This window comes from Pseudophryne corroboree (genome assembly GCF_028390025.1).
Source record: "Pseudophryne corroboree isolate aPseCor3 chromosome 3 unlocalized genomic scaffold, aPseCor3.hap2 SUPER_3_unloc_49, whole genome shotgun sequence".
Lineage (NCBI taxonomy): Eukaryota > Metazoa > Chordata > Amphibia > Anura > Myobatrachidae > Pseudophryne > Pseudophryne corroboree.
In genome coordinates, this window is record NW_026967540.1 from 242,494 (window position 1) to 259,979 (window position 17,486).

Sequence of the window (17,486 nt, forward strand, 5' to 3'; positions counted from 1 at the left end):
TGCGCAGTGTTGTCAGCACCAGCAGAGATAAAGGAGAGATATGGTGACTAAATCAGAGAAAAATACGTAATACAGTATATCTTTGTGAAAACCCTATATTAGATAAAACCTGACGCACCAAGCCCCCTCAGGTTATGGAATATAGGGATAGCAAGTTGAGTGACACGAAATGGACACCACTCAGCTATCAAATGCACACACAGAAAGTCACAGTTTGTACAATGCAGAGGTTATTACTGACAATAATACTGCACTGGACTAGGTTACACAGCTATATAACAGTAGATATAACAGTACACAGTAAGAACTGGATGTATATCACAGGATAATTGTACTATAAAACCCTGACTAAATGCACTCTTTCTTAACTATCACTGTCTAAAAAGGCAGGTAGAATACTTAAGTGTCATGTAAAGTCACAGCGCTGACAACCAGGCGGCTTTACATAGGAGGATTTACCCAAGCAGTCCCAGGAACAGTGAGCTGAGGGATAATGGCGCCGCAGACACTGACAGGGAGTGAGTAAAAGACAGATATGCAGCTCCAGGGCGGGAACACTTGCTGGAAATGGCGCCCTGGGGCTGGGGGAGGGGCTTCAGGTCTAAGCCTTATCCCCTCTGCTGGCAAAACCACTGGGTACTGTGGGCGATATAAGAATTGGTTTAGAGAGAAAACCTGACCTGCGCCCATGCCCTGGTGATCTAGTGGGATCGCCTGTACTGCCACAGTGTCCACCGCCAGCGCGCGCGGCCCGCCTCCCACTGACCGCGCCAGATCGCGATAAAGACCGGGTCCCGCAAGTGGGACCCACTTACCACCTCCCGAAGCGCGGCCACGCGATCCCGGAGAGCCCCAGCCGTGTGTGTCTAACGTGAAGAAAACCGGAGCCTCCGCTGTAGGTACCCGGCCACCAGGGCTCGGGAGTGTACAGCGCCGCTGGGGGAGAGATGGAGCTGCAGCAGGCAATGTCTACTGACATCCAGCACAATCTGTGCCTCTGCTGCAGCCCTTGTAGTCTTCTTTTTTCCTCAGAAAAAGCTTTTTCTAGAGCTTCTGTGAGCAGCCCCTCCTGTTACATGCTTGCACTGCAAGCACCAACTACAAACTGAGCTCCTGTGCACGGAGGCGTGGTGATATAGGAGGCGGCGCTATGCATCTTGGGAAGAAGGTCAAAGCTTTTGAGCCTGTTGGTGCTTCAGATCAAGATCCTACTCTACACCCCAATGTCTATCCTTGTGGAGCCCAGTGTACCCCGCAGCAGAAAAACCTTTTTGATGTTGGACAGTGCCCAGCAGGTAAATGCTGAGACTGTGTGAATATGTAAAGTGGTATGCATTGGTATGGGTTTGGAACCTGTATTTATTTATGTAGCTAATTTGATTGATATACGAATCCTGAATGGTATATGCAGGAAGGATGAGGAACATTTGTTTGGGAAATCAAATACAAACCGTATCTTGAAGCTATGTGATAAATATATCATAGGCGAATTGTAAACTCCCAGGTGGTAAGGACTGGACTTTAAAGGACACCAAACTTTGTGTGTGACAGGAAGGAGGAAATTGCTTCATGTACTTATATCCTTCTAAAATGTAATTTATTTATATTTTCTAAGATATCCTGATTGGATAGAAAGGACTCGGGGGGAACTACCCCCTGAGATGCAGTGTGGTTTTACTGTATAAAAAAGAGGAGGCCAGTGAGCTTCAGAGTTGTATTATACCAACTACTTTCTGCTATAACATCTTGCTGTATTGCTGTTGCCCCTAGCAATAGGGAAGAATCTTTTTGAAGGCTATTTGAGCAAATAAACATCTGCCTCAAGACGACTGCTTCATCTTGTGACCTGCATAGCTAGGCCAAACCTAGCTCCATTTTGCGGCTGTCCTAGGAACACCCAGTGTCTTCAAGCTCTGCCTCCAGCCAGCTACCGGGTAGAGGCCTAGTCAAGGGACTAGTGGGAATTAGTCAACACCACACAGGTATGGTAAGACAGTGTGTTGACGCATACAGAGCAGAACCGTGGTTCCAGACACCATGGCTATGATGAGTCTGGTGGTGGCAGCATAGTATCGGCCCACTGTGCAGTGGGTGGAGTCCGTAACAGGCGGCTACTGACGATTAGTGGGAATCCCCTATGTGGCCAGGTCCCGTGTGACCTAAAACTCCATTCTGTGACTGGGGACGGGACACGAAGCGGTGAGGGCTGTCATACGGGACCGTCCGGTCATAGAAAGTTTTACCATAACTCTCATTTTCTTCTTTGGGTTCCATAGGGCTCCACAGGGATTACCATGGGGATATCCCAAAGCAGTTATTTCAGGGAAGGGATGCTCTTGAGTGGATAAAAGAATCCAGCATCCAAATGAAGCATCTTGGGAAGTGAATGTATCAAAGGCATACAACCTAAGAAAGGATAGAAGACCATGTACCCACCTTGCACAATTGTCCTGCAGACACGCCACGGTGGCTGCCCACAAGGGACCCACAGAGTGAATAGAATAAGCTGAAACTGTAGCGGGTACAGGAAGGTCAGCCTGACTGTACACTTCTGATATAGTCATACAAATCCATCTGGCCAGAGTCTGTTTGTCTGCTGGTCACCCCCTCTTGTTGAGGCCACAAAGGACAAAGAGGGAGTTTGATTTCCAAAGGGAACTGGAACGATCCACATAACTCCTTAGAGCAATGACCACATCAAGGGAGGGCTCCCCAGTCAAAAGTTTGGAGAGAGGAAGGCCACTACCACAATTACCTCATTAATATGTGACTGGGACATTACCTTAGGAAGGAAATTGGGCCTAGTACGTAGAACAACCCTGTCCCTATGAAAAATAAGAAAGGGGGAGCGAGAGGACAGCACTCCCAAATCTGATACCCAGCGGAAGCAATAGCTAGCAGGAATACGGCTTTTGTTTTTGTTAACCACTGTAGATCCACTGATTCCAGAGGTTCAAACGGAGGCTTCTGAAAAGCTTTGAGGACCACTGATAAATCCCATGGCACTACCTGAGTTACATATGGAGGTTGAACATGGAGTACACCTTGGAGAAAGGTACGAACATCCGGTAGTGAAGTAATTTATTGTTGGAACCAGATGGAAAGCGCCGAGATGTGCACTTTCAATGTTGTTAAGCGAAGTCCAGCTTGGAGGAAGGTGAGAATCCTAGATACTCTAAAAAACTGTTGGTTATAGCACATTGTAGCGCACCACTGAAGGTATATATGCCACACCCGATAATAGATCTGGGCAAATTCCAGCTTTCTCGCTTTAAGCATGGTTTGGACAACCGACTGAGAATCCTTTTGCTCTTAGGATGGATGACTCAAGAGCCACGCCATCAAATTTAGATGAGCTAGGTCTGGAGGTAGACAGGGACCCTCAGACAACAAGTCTGGTAGCTGGGGAAGTGGAAAGGGAGCGTCTATGGATAGGTTCTGTAGATCGAAGAACCAATGACATATGGGCCATGTCGGGACTACCACTTTGATGGTACCTCCTTCTTGTTTGAACTTCCAAAGATCCCTCGGAAAAAGTGGTCAGGAAGAGCCTCGGGACTCGAGATTACAAAAGTGCTCTCTGATGTATCATACACTGTGAAGGCGTGAGGGATGACTTCTTCCAGTTGATGAGCCATATTTGTTGTAGGAAGGAAATAGTCAGCTGGAGACAGTTGTTTAGTACCTCCAGGTCATCCAGATAAGGAAGAATTTTGACTCCCTGACAACGTATATGTGCTGCCATAACCGCCATAATTTTCGTGAAGACCCCGGGCGCAGTGGAGAGTCCAAAAAGGCAATGCCTGAAATTGGTAATTTTGGTGAATAATAGCAAACCGTAGGAATTTTTGGTGGGAAGGTACTATAGGAACATGCAAGTAAACATCCTAAATGTCTAGTCACCATGAAATCCCCCGGCTCCATTGCTAGAACAATGGAGCATAGTGTTTCCATATGGAACTTGGGTACTCTGACAAATTTGAGAGACTGAGGTTTACCATAGGTCGATGAGATCCATTCGGTTTCTGCATCAGGAATAGTGTTGAATAGAACCCGGTCTCATATTGAGAGCAAGGGACTGGTATCTTCACTCCTGATTGCAGGAGGGATTGAATAACCTTTTGTAGGGCCAAAACCTTGCTGGGGTCTGAAGGGAGGCCTGTACAAAAGAACTGTTGAGGGGGTCGTCTCTTGAAGGATCCAGCGTACCCATGAGAGACCACTTCTTGCACTCAGGCATCTGTTGTAGTTAGGCACCAGGCGTGCACAAACTAAAGAAGTTGGACTACCACCCTGGGGTCCCCCAGGAGGAGGGCCACCCTGTCATGCTACAAGCCTATCATCACATTTGGCTGGTGGCCTCTTGGACCTAGGTTTGTAGTCTCAGTAGACTTTTTTGTCTAAGGAAGGTCTGGCTTTCCCTTGTGGGCAAAAGGCACGAAAAGTGGATGTCCGAGCCCTTGGCGTAGGAGCCAAGGGCAGGAAAGCCGTCTTGGCAGCCGCTAGTGTAGCCATTATTTTATCCAATTCCGCTCCATATAAGATATCCCCCATGAAGGGTAAGAATCCCAATGCCTTCTTAGAATCCATATCCTCTTTCCATAAGCAGAGCGAGGGGATGCGTCTAGCAAGGACAGAGGTAGCCTACGCTTTGGAGGCCATTCTGCTATCCACAGTTTTCTTTAAGGAAGACGTTGAAGGAATAGTCAAGGTGGGTGATTTCACCAAACGTGCGCAATGAGAATCCACCAGTGGGAGAATCTCTCACTTTGTACAGTCAGTAGCTGAAACAGTGTAGAAAGAAGTTAATTGCTTAGGCAGTTCCATAAGGTGTTCAGGCTGAGGAAACTCCTCCTTGGAGCCTAAAACGGTGCAAGTTTTTCAGTTCAGGAGAAGGCTCATCATCCTCAACTTTCAGGATGGATTTGACCAGTACTCAGTGCAGCCACATCCAGGGCGAGTGAACCTCCTCCCCTTCTGACAGGGACCATTTGAGAGAGAAATCAGCCTCTTCTTCTTCACCAGATGATGCCTCTGAATCTGTGATTTGTGCAGATGAGAGGATGAGACAGTACGCCTAGTGGCCCTAGAGGGTTAAGGCCTGTCATTCAGTAACATCTGCTGGAAGACCATAGAGGTTTGTGTCAGGCTCTGTACTGAGGTAGATAGCACGTCCAACGAAGGGGATTAATGGCTGTGACTGGCATAGCCGGAGACATTGGGGACTGATATAGCAGTATATACCTGCTGAGGAACTCCCACAGGGGGAATAACTGCAGCAGTAGCCAGGTGGTCAGTTATATGACCCAGTAACTGAGAAAAAGGAAGCCCATGGGGGTTCCTGCCCAGAGACTGAAGGAGAAACTGAGGTAGGTGGACTATAACAAGCTGCACAAAACCCGTCCTGTATAATGTCCTGATGTGACACACCTGCAGAACAGGACTTGCATGAAAGTAACAGAGATGCCTCAGCCTCTTTGTGACCCTTGCCTTTACCATACAATGCTACTAGGGAATTACTGCACACAAGTCCTAATTCAGACCTGATCGCAGCAGCAAAATAGTTTTCTAATGGGAAAAACCATGTACACTGCACAGAAACAATATAACCCACCCAAACCTCTCTCTCTGCACATGTTAGATTTACCCCACCGGCAGTGCACATAGTCTTGCCCACTAGAGAACAATTTTGCTGCTGTGATCAGGTCTGAATTAGGCCCACAGTATGGTAATAGTTACTGAGCAACGCTCACAGATCTGTGACAATTTGCACTAGCTCTATAGAGCAGTGAATATTTTAGAACCCTTTAACTTGCACAGCGAAAATACCCTCCCCCTGTAGGTGGCGACTTTCTGATCGCAGGGCGGCAAAACTCGCTGCGTAGCGCTCAGGTCTGAATTCCCCCCTTTGTCTGTGCGACAGGAAGGAGGAAACTGATTTATGCAGTTATCTCCTTTTATAATGTAATGTATTTATCATCCTGATTGGATGGAAAAGACATGGAGGGCTTACCCCCGGATGCCAAACGTAGCCCGGTCTGCTGTCCAGGGTAACCCTGGCATCTCCAAGCTGCCTTCAAACAACTACCATGCAGAACCCTGGTCAGGTGACCAGAGGGGATCAATCATCGCCACACAGGTGTGGTAAGATAGCGTGTCAACGTATACGGAGCAGAACCGAGCCACGGGAACCAGGAGTCTGGTGGTGGCAGCATTGTACCCGCCCACTGTCCAATGGGTGGAGTCAGTAACAGGCGATTGTAAGCGTGAATCCTCTAATTGGCCAGGTCCCGTATGACCTAAACCCATTCCGTGAACGTGGGACGCGCGGCCTTAGGAAGCGTCTGGTCACAGCGCTCTGTTCCTCTCCACTAACTATATTGTCTCATGTGATCACTGACTAAGAAGCTGCAATTCACATACGAAATGAGTGTCATATAGCCATTATTACAAGAGATTGTCTTCTCATATATATTTCTCTACACGTGTGTTACACAGTTACCTGTGCACCTCTGCATCCACTACTATACATAATCCTTTATTATTATTATTAACTTCTGCTTATTATTTTGAATAACATTATAGTAAAGTGCGTAATAACTCTCCATGTGATATTTGTCATGGATAAACTTCTGTTATAAACACCCAACTGAGAACAGGGCTGATGGCAGAGGAGGGTGTAGGATAAGAGATTGCTGTAGTGACTGAGCAATGAGAATATGTGACTTCTGTAATAAGTGTTTATTACTCACCTGTGCTGATATCTGTAGGGATCTCCTCCTCCTTACACTGCTGATCACCCCTCACATACGTCTCTTCTTCTCCCTCCATATCTTCTGCCTTTATATCAGTCACATACGTCTCTTCTTCTACCTCTATATCTTCTGCCTTTATATCAGTCACATACATCTCTTCTTCTCCCTCTATATCTTCTGCCTTTATATCAGTCACATACATCTCTTCTTCTCCCTCTATATCTTCTGCCTTTATATCAGTCACATACGTCTCTTCTTCTCCCTCTATATCTTCTGCCTTTATATCAGTCACATATGTCTCTTCTTCTCCCTCTATATCTTCTGCCTTTATATCAGTCACATACGTCTCTTCTTCTTCCTCTATATCTTCCTTCATATCAGTCACATACGTCTCTTCTTCTCCCTCTATATCTTCTGCCTTCATATCAGTCACATACGTCTCTTCTTCTCCCTCTATATCTTCTGCCTTTATATCAGTCACATACGTCTCTTCTTCTTCCTCTATATCTTCTGCCTTTATATCAGTCACATACGTCTCTTCTTCTCCCTCTATATCTTCTGCCTTTATAACAGTCACATACGTCTCTTCTTCTCCCTCTATATCTTCTGCCTTTATAACAGTCACATACGTCTCTTCACCTCCCTCTATATCTTCTGCCTTTATATCAGTCTCATATGTCTCTTCTTCTCCCTCTGTATCTTCTACCTTTATATCAGTCACATACGTCTCTTCTTCTCCCTCTGTATCGTCTGCCTTTATATCAGTCACATACGTCTCTTCTTCTCCATCTATGTCTTCTGCCTTTATATCGGTCACATACGTCTCTTCTTCTCCCTCTATATCTTCTACCTTTATATCAGTCACATACGTCTCTTCTTCACCCTCTGTATCTTCTGTTTTAATATCAGACAGACGTTCTACCTAAAAAGAAAAAAAAACCCCACTATAATGACATTTGCATACAGTCACATTAAACTGAGGTGAGACAGTATAATATCAGTGTATAAGACACACAGCTCCTCTACAGATCATATAGTGACAGTCACTTTGGTATATTCGGGAGACCCTAAATCCCACCTACCTGATCCTCCTGTGGGATCCTGTGATTCTCCTCTGTACAATCCTGGGAATACGGAGGACGGGGACATCTCTCTGGGGTATCTCTGTTACTGGGCCCATCTGTAGGAAACACACAGTGACTGAGTACAGTGTATATATGTGATTGTCAGGTGATGTGTGTATATAGGGGCCCCCATACCTGCTCTCCCCTGTACAATACATGACAGTCTCCTCTTACCCAGTGATGTGAGGGGCTGGTGATTCTCCATCATGACGTCCTTGTACAGAACCCTGTGTTCCTCTATATACTGCCCCTCCTGCATGGAGACATAGACAGTGACATCCTGACACCTTATAGGAACCTGACACACACAGTGATACAGTCATCACCCAGACACACCCCCTGGTGTTACTGTATAATGTCCCATTCCCAGCAGTCACCTCTCCAGTCATCACCCAGACACATTCCCCGGTGTTACTGTATAATGACCCATTCCCAGCAGTCACCTCTCCAGTCATCACCCAGACACATCTCCTGGTGTTACTGTATAATGTCCCATTCCCAGCAATCACCTCTCCAGTCATCACCCAGACACATCCCCTGGTGTTACTGTATAATGCCCCATTCCCAGCAGTCACCTCTCCAGTCATCGCCCAGACACATCCCCTGGTGTTACTGTATAATGTCCCATTCCCAGCAGTCACCTCTCCAGTCATCACCCAGACACGTCCCCCGGTGTTACTGTATAATGTCCCATTCCCAGCAGTCACCCCTCCAGTCATCACCCAGACACATCCCCTGGTGTTACTGTATAATGTACCATTCCCAGCAGTCACCCCTCCAGTCATCACCCAGACACATCCCCTGGTGTTACTGTATAATGCCCCATTCCCAGCAGTCACCTCTCCAGTCATCGCCCAGACACATCCCCCGGTGTTACTGTATAATGTCCCATTCCCAGCAGTCACCTCTCCAGTCATCACCCAGACACGTCCCCCGGTGTTACTGTATAATGTCCCATTCCCAGCAGTCACCCCTCCAGTCATCACCCAGACACATCCCCTGGTGTTACTGTATAATGCCCCATTCCCAGCAGTCACCTCTCCAGTCATCGCCCAGACACGTCCCCTGGTGTTACTGTATAATGTACCATTCCCAGCAGTCACCTCTCCAGTCATCACCCAGACACGTCCCCCGGTGTTACTGTATAATGTCCCATTCCCAGCAGTCACCTCTCCAGTCATCACCCAGACACGTCCCCCGGTGTTACTGTATAATGTCCCATTCCCAGCAGTCACCTCTCCAGTCATCGCCCAGACACATCCCCTGGTGTTACTGTATAATGTCCCATTCCCAGCAGTCACCTCTCCAGTCATCACCCAGACACGTCCCCCGGTGTTACTGTATAATGTCCCATTCCCAGCAGTCACCCCTCCAGTCATCGCCCAGACACATCCCCTGGTGATAGTGTATAATGTCCCATTCCCATCAGTCACCTCTCCAGTCATCACACAGACACATCCCCTGGTGTAACTGTATAATGCCCCATTCCCAGCAGTCACCTCTCCAGTCAGAAGCTGAATGATCTTGTTGGTGAGTTCCAAGATCTTTTGGTCATTGTGTCTCTCATGTATTAGTAAATGAGGTGGAGGCACCGTGATGGGGCTCTGGGTCCTGCTCAGTCCTCCTGATACACAGGGACGGCTGCTGGATGTCTTCTTCACTACTGTGTAATCCTGCAAAATGAGGGAAACATCAATATCATTGTAAATACTCCCAGATCACCTTCCCAGTCATGTTCCTGTATTATTACCTTAGATAAAAGTGACGTCACTGTGACGCTCCCAGATCCCCTCACCTCCCCAATCATGTCTCTATATTATTACTTTAGATATATGTGATGTCACTGTGATGCTACCAGTTCCTGTATTATTACTATATATAAGCGATGTCACTGTGTCGCTCCCAGACTCCCTCACCTCCTTAGTCATGTCTATGTATTATTATTATTATTATAGATATAAGTGATGTCACTGTGAAGCTCCCAGATCCCCTCACCTCCCCAGTCATGTCCCTGTATTATTACTATAGATATAAGTGATGTCACTGTGAAGCTCCCAGATCTCCTCACCTCCCCAGTCATGTCCCTGAATTATTATTATAGATATAAGTGACGTCACAGTGACACTTCTAGATCCCCTCACCTCCTTAGTCATGTCTATGTATTATTATTATTATTATTATTATAGATATAAGTGATGTCACTGTGATGCTTCCAGACCCCCTCACCTCCCAGTCATGTAAATGTATTATTACTATAGATATATGTGATGTCACTGTGACACCAAAAAGGAAAAAGAAAAAAGAAAGACTCTGTGTTGGGGCACTCTTATGATTGTAGTCAAACAATAAAACGTAACTTTTAATTCAATATTAAAATAATATTAAGTAGCACACAACTTCAAAGCGTTATTTTATGTATATATGCAAATTAACAGTTTATTTTGCATAATTGGCACCCCATAGATGGAGTTGCACTTGATAATGAATAACTGCCTAGGTGAAAATATTTGACTTAATAAATAATTACTTGAATGTCACTGTCTATACTCAGTATCACAAGACAGATTAATTATCCCCACAGGGTTCATCGTTCAGCGGTCTGTATAGTTGCAAATAATTCCTTACTATTATCACTCTCAACGGTACAAGTCATAGATCTCAGTGAGTAAAAGTGTTGCCTCTATGGGTACTTAAACACCTGCTGCTCTACGTTGAGACAGTGGTGTTAGCATAAGGCTTTTTAATTCAAAGGATTAGTACCTCCTTGAGGTAGTGTTCATTCTAGCACCCTGCACCTTTCAAAATCAATGCAGTTCCTCTTTCCTGCCTGGGGTGTCGCTCTCTGCTGTGGTGCTTCTCAGCATACTCTGATCTGTTAGTCAGTGCTGTGATACAGGCCTGTGTGTGCTGAGAAGCACCAGAGCAGAGAGCGACACCTCAGGCAGCAAAGAGGAACTGCACAGGATTTGAAAGGTGCAGGGTGCTAGAATGAACACTATTGAGGTGTGATCATCAAAAAGACATTGGTTACAAAGCCCGTATCTCTCAATGCCCCTTGCAGAAGGGGGGCTATTAGTATGGGGTATCCCCTTTGTTGTGGGGGTTCATGATACCTAAAACGGATCCATATCACATACCCCTCGTATTTTTATAAAGAAGGTCTCACATAGAGTGTCCAGGTAGACAGTGAAAATTAGATGGAAAATAGATGGTAGGTGGGTAGTTTCCTTCTGCTGTTCAGCATATAGGTTTACTGCACCTGGTATTCATTGCAGGTCTCCCCATCAATTACTGACCAGGCCTACCGGAGATTGGCTTCCAAGATCGGAAGAGATTGAGCTTATCCTATGGAGTATGGCAGTAATCTTTGCTGAATGAGTGAGTACTCTTACCAAGCAGGAAACAAGAGCTTCTGCTGTCCAACCGGATGAGAGAGCACGCTTAGAATAAAGAAAAGAGAAGAAAAAAGAGAAAGAAGAATAGAGAAAATGAAAGATGATAATGGAGCTAGCCAAGTTTTACGGGTAAAGATATGCGTGAGGTTGGCAATCCAGGGTTACACAGTCTTATTGGCAACAAAATGACCAAATTGTGACATAAATTAAATTCAAGAATCATATAAGAAACTGACCGCGAGTAACCTCACCGCTGACCGCAAAGTTCCCACCATTGGATACAATGGAGCGCATAGGCGCTACATTGTATCTCTGCCGTGTGCCGCTCACTGACACTACAGGAGCACACAGCCAATCAGGAGAGTGCCACGACGTAAGTATGTATGTATAGAGGTGTGCATGTATGTAATAAACTTTTACTGTCACGGTGTGTGTGTCCTGTTTTTTGTTGGGTATTTTTTTAGTAGTAGTACTACAGGTACCAGCGGGCCCGGATTTTCCACCGCATGCTGGTACTTGTGGTTCTCCAACTACCAGCTTGCAGGGGGACTTGCTGGGACTTGTAGTACTGCTACTAAAAACAATATTCTGAATTTTGACACTTGGCTATCAGCCCCCCATCCGCCACCCTTGGATGGGGGGGACAGCCTTGGGCTTCACCCCTAGCCCTTGGGTGGCTGGAGGGGGGGACCCCTTGATTTAAGGGGTTCCCACTCCTCCAGGGTACCCCGGCCAGGGGTGACTAGTTGGGGATGTAATGCCAGGGCCGCCAGGACCACAATAAAAGCGTCCCCCGGCTCTGGCATTATGTACCTGGCTAGTGGAGCCCGGTGCTGGTTCAAAAAATACGGGGGACCCCTACGCTTTTTGTCCCCCGTATTTTTTGCATCAGGACCAGGCGCAGAGCCCGTTGCTGGTTGATTAAATATGGGGGAACCCCAGTCATTTTTTTCCTCATATTCTTTTAACCAGGACCGGCTCAAAGAGCCGAGGCTGGTTTTGCTTAGGAGGGGGGACCCCACGCATTTTTTTTCCGACTTTAAACTATTTTTTATTTTTTTAAAGATGCACAATGAAACCCTGCACGGATCTCACAGATCCGTCCGAGTTTCATTGTTTTAATGTCGGTAAAACACTGCCAGAAAATACGAATGACATCGACATCGGAAAACACGAAAATGTAAAATACGACAGCTTAGTAAATTAGTCGGAAAAAATTCAAAAAGTTGCAGTTTAACACACTCGATGTAATTCGTGTTTGAACTTTAACCTCATTCTGAAAATTACGAATTTTAGTAAATATACCCCTGTATGTTGAAAATCTGCACCATGGATGCACCTGGTTGATAAATGAGACAGCTCCTATAATTGGGAGGCCGATATATTTACTGAAAACAGAGGCTTATCCTGCCGCAGAGACATTCTGGTATATCACTCAAAAAACTAATCGTCCGAGTGCAGAAGAAGAAAACACTTATTTCTTACAGGTGAATTGCTGTTTACCAACAAGGGTTAAGAGATAATAATAAAATTATAGGTGGACCTTTGTCCTGGAGTATGTGATGATCAGCTGTTGTATTACATGTCTGTTATACCAGAGAGTGAATGGTAACCTGTGAGATACTAATCATACCCAAATAGAAACATTCACATTGTATGACTTCTCAGTATCTACTAATTACTCAAATGTTACATCAGCAACTTTGAAAATTACACTTAAAAGTAATCATATAGAGTACAATCAAATAAGCCCAAATGGGCGCTTACTGGACCGGGGAACCCCTGGAGTGGGTATGGGCTGCGCAGTCTCAATACCCACGTGGACCAAATGGACCGTTTCACCTCAAGTGGGCTTGTTCTTTTTTTTTTTTCCTGTTTGCTATGCATTTTACTGACTCTGGGAACACCACCGACATTTGAAATCAACACACCATGTGTAAATTGGTAATATAGTCGGTTAGGGACTAATATCCATCAAAGGTTATAGTCTTATGTTTCAACCGGTTGCGGAACTACTCACTTTGTAGTCACTGTGACACCCCCAGATCCCCTCACCTCCCCAGTCACGTCCCTGTATTATTACTATAGATATAAGTGACGTCACTATGATGCTCCCAGATCCCCTCACCTCCCTAGTCATGTCCCTGAATTACTACTAGAGATATAAGTGACATCACTGTGATGCTCCCAGATCCCTTCACCTTCCGAGTCTTGGCCCTGTATTATTACTATAGATATAAATGACATCACTGTGATGCTCCCAGATCCCTTCACCTTCCGAGTCATGTCCCTGTATTATTACTATAGATATTAGTGATGTCACTGTGACACTCCCAGATCCCCTCACCTCCCCAGTCATGTCCCTTTATTATTACTATAGATATAAGTGATGTCACAGTGATACTCCCAGATCCCCTCACCTACCCAGTCATGTCCCTGTATTATTACTATAGATATAAGTGATGTCACTATGATGCTTCCAGATCCCCTCACCTCCCCAGTCATGTCCCTGTATTATTACTATATATATATAAGTGATGTCACTGTGACACTCCCAGATCCCCTCACCTCCCCAGTCATGTCCCTTTATTATTACTATAGATATAAGTGACGTCACAGTGATACTCCCAGATCCCCTCACCTCCCCAGTCATGTCCCTGTATTATTACTATAGATATTAGTGATGTCACTGTGACACTCCCAGATCCCCTCACCTCCCCAGTCTAGTCACTGTAATGATACGATCATACTGTAAATCTTGCATGCTAATGTTTCAACAATAAATGGATACAAAGTATTTAGAAGAAACAATAATGGTGAATTTTATCAGTTAAAGAAAACAATTTAGTATTATCTTTTATTTATATGGTGCCATAAGGGATCTGCAGTGCCCATTACACAGTACATAAACAAATGAGCAGAAAACACAGTGTGAGACAATATGGGACAAATACAAGGTACATGCAAAAAAACAGGGGTTAGGTGCCATCAAAGGGAGTATGAAGTATAAGATAGTGTAAGTAATAGTGTTCACTCTAGGATTTGTGCAGGGCGCCGGACAGTGAGAGGCAGAAGTGTGTGCGCTGAAAAAGGGGTGTGCCCATGCAAAATAAAGGGTGTGGTCATTTCACGTAATAAAGTGGGTGGTTCAGCCCACAGACGTTAAAACGGGGCGTAAGCGGCTGGCGGCGTCACTGTTTGGGGCATGCCCAGCACCTATGGAGGTGCTGGGCTTTCCCCAAGCTCTCTCACAGCGCGAATGTATGCCGTGCGCATGCGCATGGCATCTTTACAAACTGGGAGGGCAGGAAGCGGGTGGCTGTTCTAGCAGGGCGCCACAGAAATGGCAGGGCGGATTTTGCCCTTAAAAAAAATTCGGGCAGGGCGCTGCACCCTGCTAAAACAGCCTAGCGTGAACACTAAGTAAGAGAAGGCAAGGCACATGATGGAGAAGGCCCTGCTCTTGCGAGCTTACAATCTAAAAGGTGAAGGGCTAACACACCAGGGTGACATAGAAGGGGTAGACTGCGAGCGTGGACAAGAGGGTTAGGAGGATAGTTGGCTGGGGTTGGTGAAGAAGTGGGTCTTGAGAGCTCAATTGAAGTTTTGCAGAGAGTCGGATGGGGAGAGGTAGAGAATTCCAGAGAAAGGGAGCAGCACGTGAGAAATCTTGTAGGTAGGAGTGGGAGGAGGTAATCAGTTGGCAGGAGGCGGCGTGCATTAGTAGAGTGAAGAGGACGGGTGGTGATGTAAAGAGAGATAAGGTCAGAGATGTAAATGGGAGAGGAGTGGGTGAGTGCTTTGTAAGTGAGTGTGAGAAGTTTGAATTGGATTCTGAAGGGGAAGGAGAGTGTCGAAGTCGAATATATTACAGCCATACACATCACGTAAAAACTTCACACAGATGGCCTTCGTGCGGGTACTTGTTCCACTGTGCGTGCGCATACTTGCAAGTTGCGTATGATCACTCCCGCGATCGTGCGTGTTAGCGCGTGGTATGAGTATTTATGGTAGCATATGCATTCGCATGGAAAAGCCTCAAAGACATATTCTGTATTTAAGTCACATAGCACAGAATTTACACATAGCCCATATGCACCACACCAGCGAGTTTCATTTATGTAAAAGGTAAAACAACAGAGGGATTCGACTTTACAGGATATGAGGGGACAGAATTAGGTTAGGAGGTGGTGTTTGGTATCCATCTGTAAGGTAAATTAAGAGCAATATTCCGATAGCAGTTTGCAGAAGGTAGCACGCTCCTGCGCATAATTATGCGCAGGAACAGAATATTAATATCTTACTGTACACATGATATTCGGCGGGAACCCACTGGAGAACAACTGTAACTGCACCCGGACCAGGCATCGCCCACCTATTCAAACCGACCTATGACCCCTCCTGTACTGTAAATGACCATCCCAGTGACCTATAGGTGAAGAGATTACAGTTTCCATTGTATCATGTTTTGGACAAATGTATAAAAACCCAGCTGCCTGGCCGGCCACACACATTCTCTGAAGGTCATCTATCTTGATTGATTGAGGACCGGGTGGTGCTGGCGAACAAACGTATGTACCATTGATTGTAGCCTCTTCTCTTATTGTGTTTGTATTATTGTTGTAACCCCCTGCTAGTAAATAACCGTTGGTGGGTCGGACCCCAACATATTTTAAATACAATTGGTGTCGTGTTCCTTTCCTGCTAAAGGTTTAAAGTGTATCTCAGCCACTCGGGCTGCTGCATTGTGCTCACAGCATGTAGGCTTGTGTACACAAAGTGTGTACTTATTACGCCCGTTCGGCATGAGTACGCATAGTGCATACACGGTGCTAGCTTGTGTACATAAGGTGCGTAAACAGTACAGAGGTTAAGGATTATATTCAGCGGCCACAGCGGCTGGAACTTTATTGAAATAAGGTGTTGCTTTTTCGTCCTGTAAGTTAATCAGCTTTAACAGGAGCCAGTGAAGGGCTTGTAGGAGAGGGGAGGTGGACGTAGTACATTTGGTGAGGAAGATGAGCCAGGCAGCAGCATTGAGGGTAGATTGGAGTGGAGATATGTATGTGTTAGGGCTGCCAGTCAGGAGGAGAGTACAGGAGAGGGAGGAGGGAAGGAATACACCAAGACAGCGCACTTGGCGGCTAGAGAAGATAGTAGTGCCATCAGTAGATAATGACATTGTGGGAGGTGAGGTTATGCGGGAGGGAGGGAAGATGATCAGCTCGGTCTTAGACATGTTAGGTGTAATAAAGCGCTGGGACATCCAAACAGAGACAGCAGTGAGACAGTTGGAGATTCGAGTGAGGAGAGCAAGAGAGAGGTCCGGAGACAGGAAAGATAGATTTGAGTGTCATCAGCATAGAGATGATATTAGAAATCAAAATAATGAATGAGCTTACCTAGTGAGGACGTATAGAGAGAGAAAAGAAGAGGTCCAAGAACAGAACCTTGGGGGACATCTACAGTTAGTGGAAGTAGGGGGAGGTGGAGTCATGAGAGGAGACAGAGAAGTAACGGCCAGACAGATAGGAAGAGAGAGCAGTATCACGCAGACCAATGGAGTGAAGGATTTGCAGTAGGAGAGGGTGGTCCACAGTGTCAAAAGCAGCAGAGAGATCAAGAAGAATAAGTAGAGAGTAGGATTTAGCAGCATGGAGGTCATTGCAGACCTTTGTAAGGGCAGTTCACTGAAGTGGGGAGGACGGAAGCCAGACTGGAATGGGTCAAGCACTGAGTGTGAGGAAAGAAAGGAATATTATAACACAGGCCGCTCCCCCTGTAGAGTAGGATGCCACAGGCTGCTCCTCCCGTCTATTATGACAACACAGTCCACTCCCCCTGTATACTATGACAACACAGGATGCTACCCCTGTATATTATGACAACACAGTCCACTTCCCCTGTATATTATGACAACACAGGATGCTACCCCTGTATATTATGACAACACAGGCCACTCCCCCTGTATATTATGACAACACAGGATGCTACCCCTGTATATTATGACAACACAGGCCGCTCCTTCTGTATATTATGACAACACAGGCTGCTCCCCTTGTATACTATGACAACACAGGATGCTACCCCTGTATATTATGACAACACAGGATGCTACCCCTGTATATTATGACAACACAGGCCGCTCCTTCTGTATATTATGACAACACAGGATGCTACCCCTGTATATTATGATAGCACAGGATACTACC

At 45.8% G+C, this 17,486-nt stretch overlaps 1 pseudogene; it reads left to right on the top strand.

Moving 5' to 3' along the window:
- LOC134984309 (oocyte zinc finger protein XlCOF7.1-like) overlaps positions 1-17,486 on the top strand; it is a 105,122-nt pseudogene that overhangs the window by 58,188 nt on the left and 29,448 nt on the right.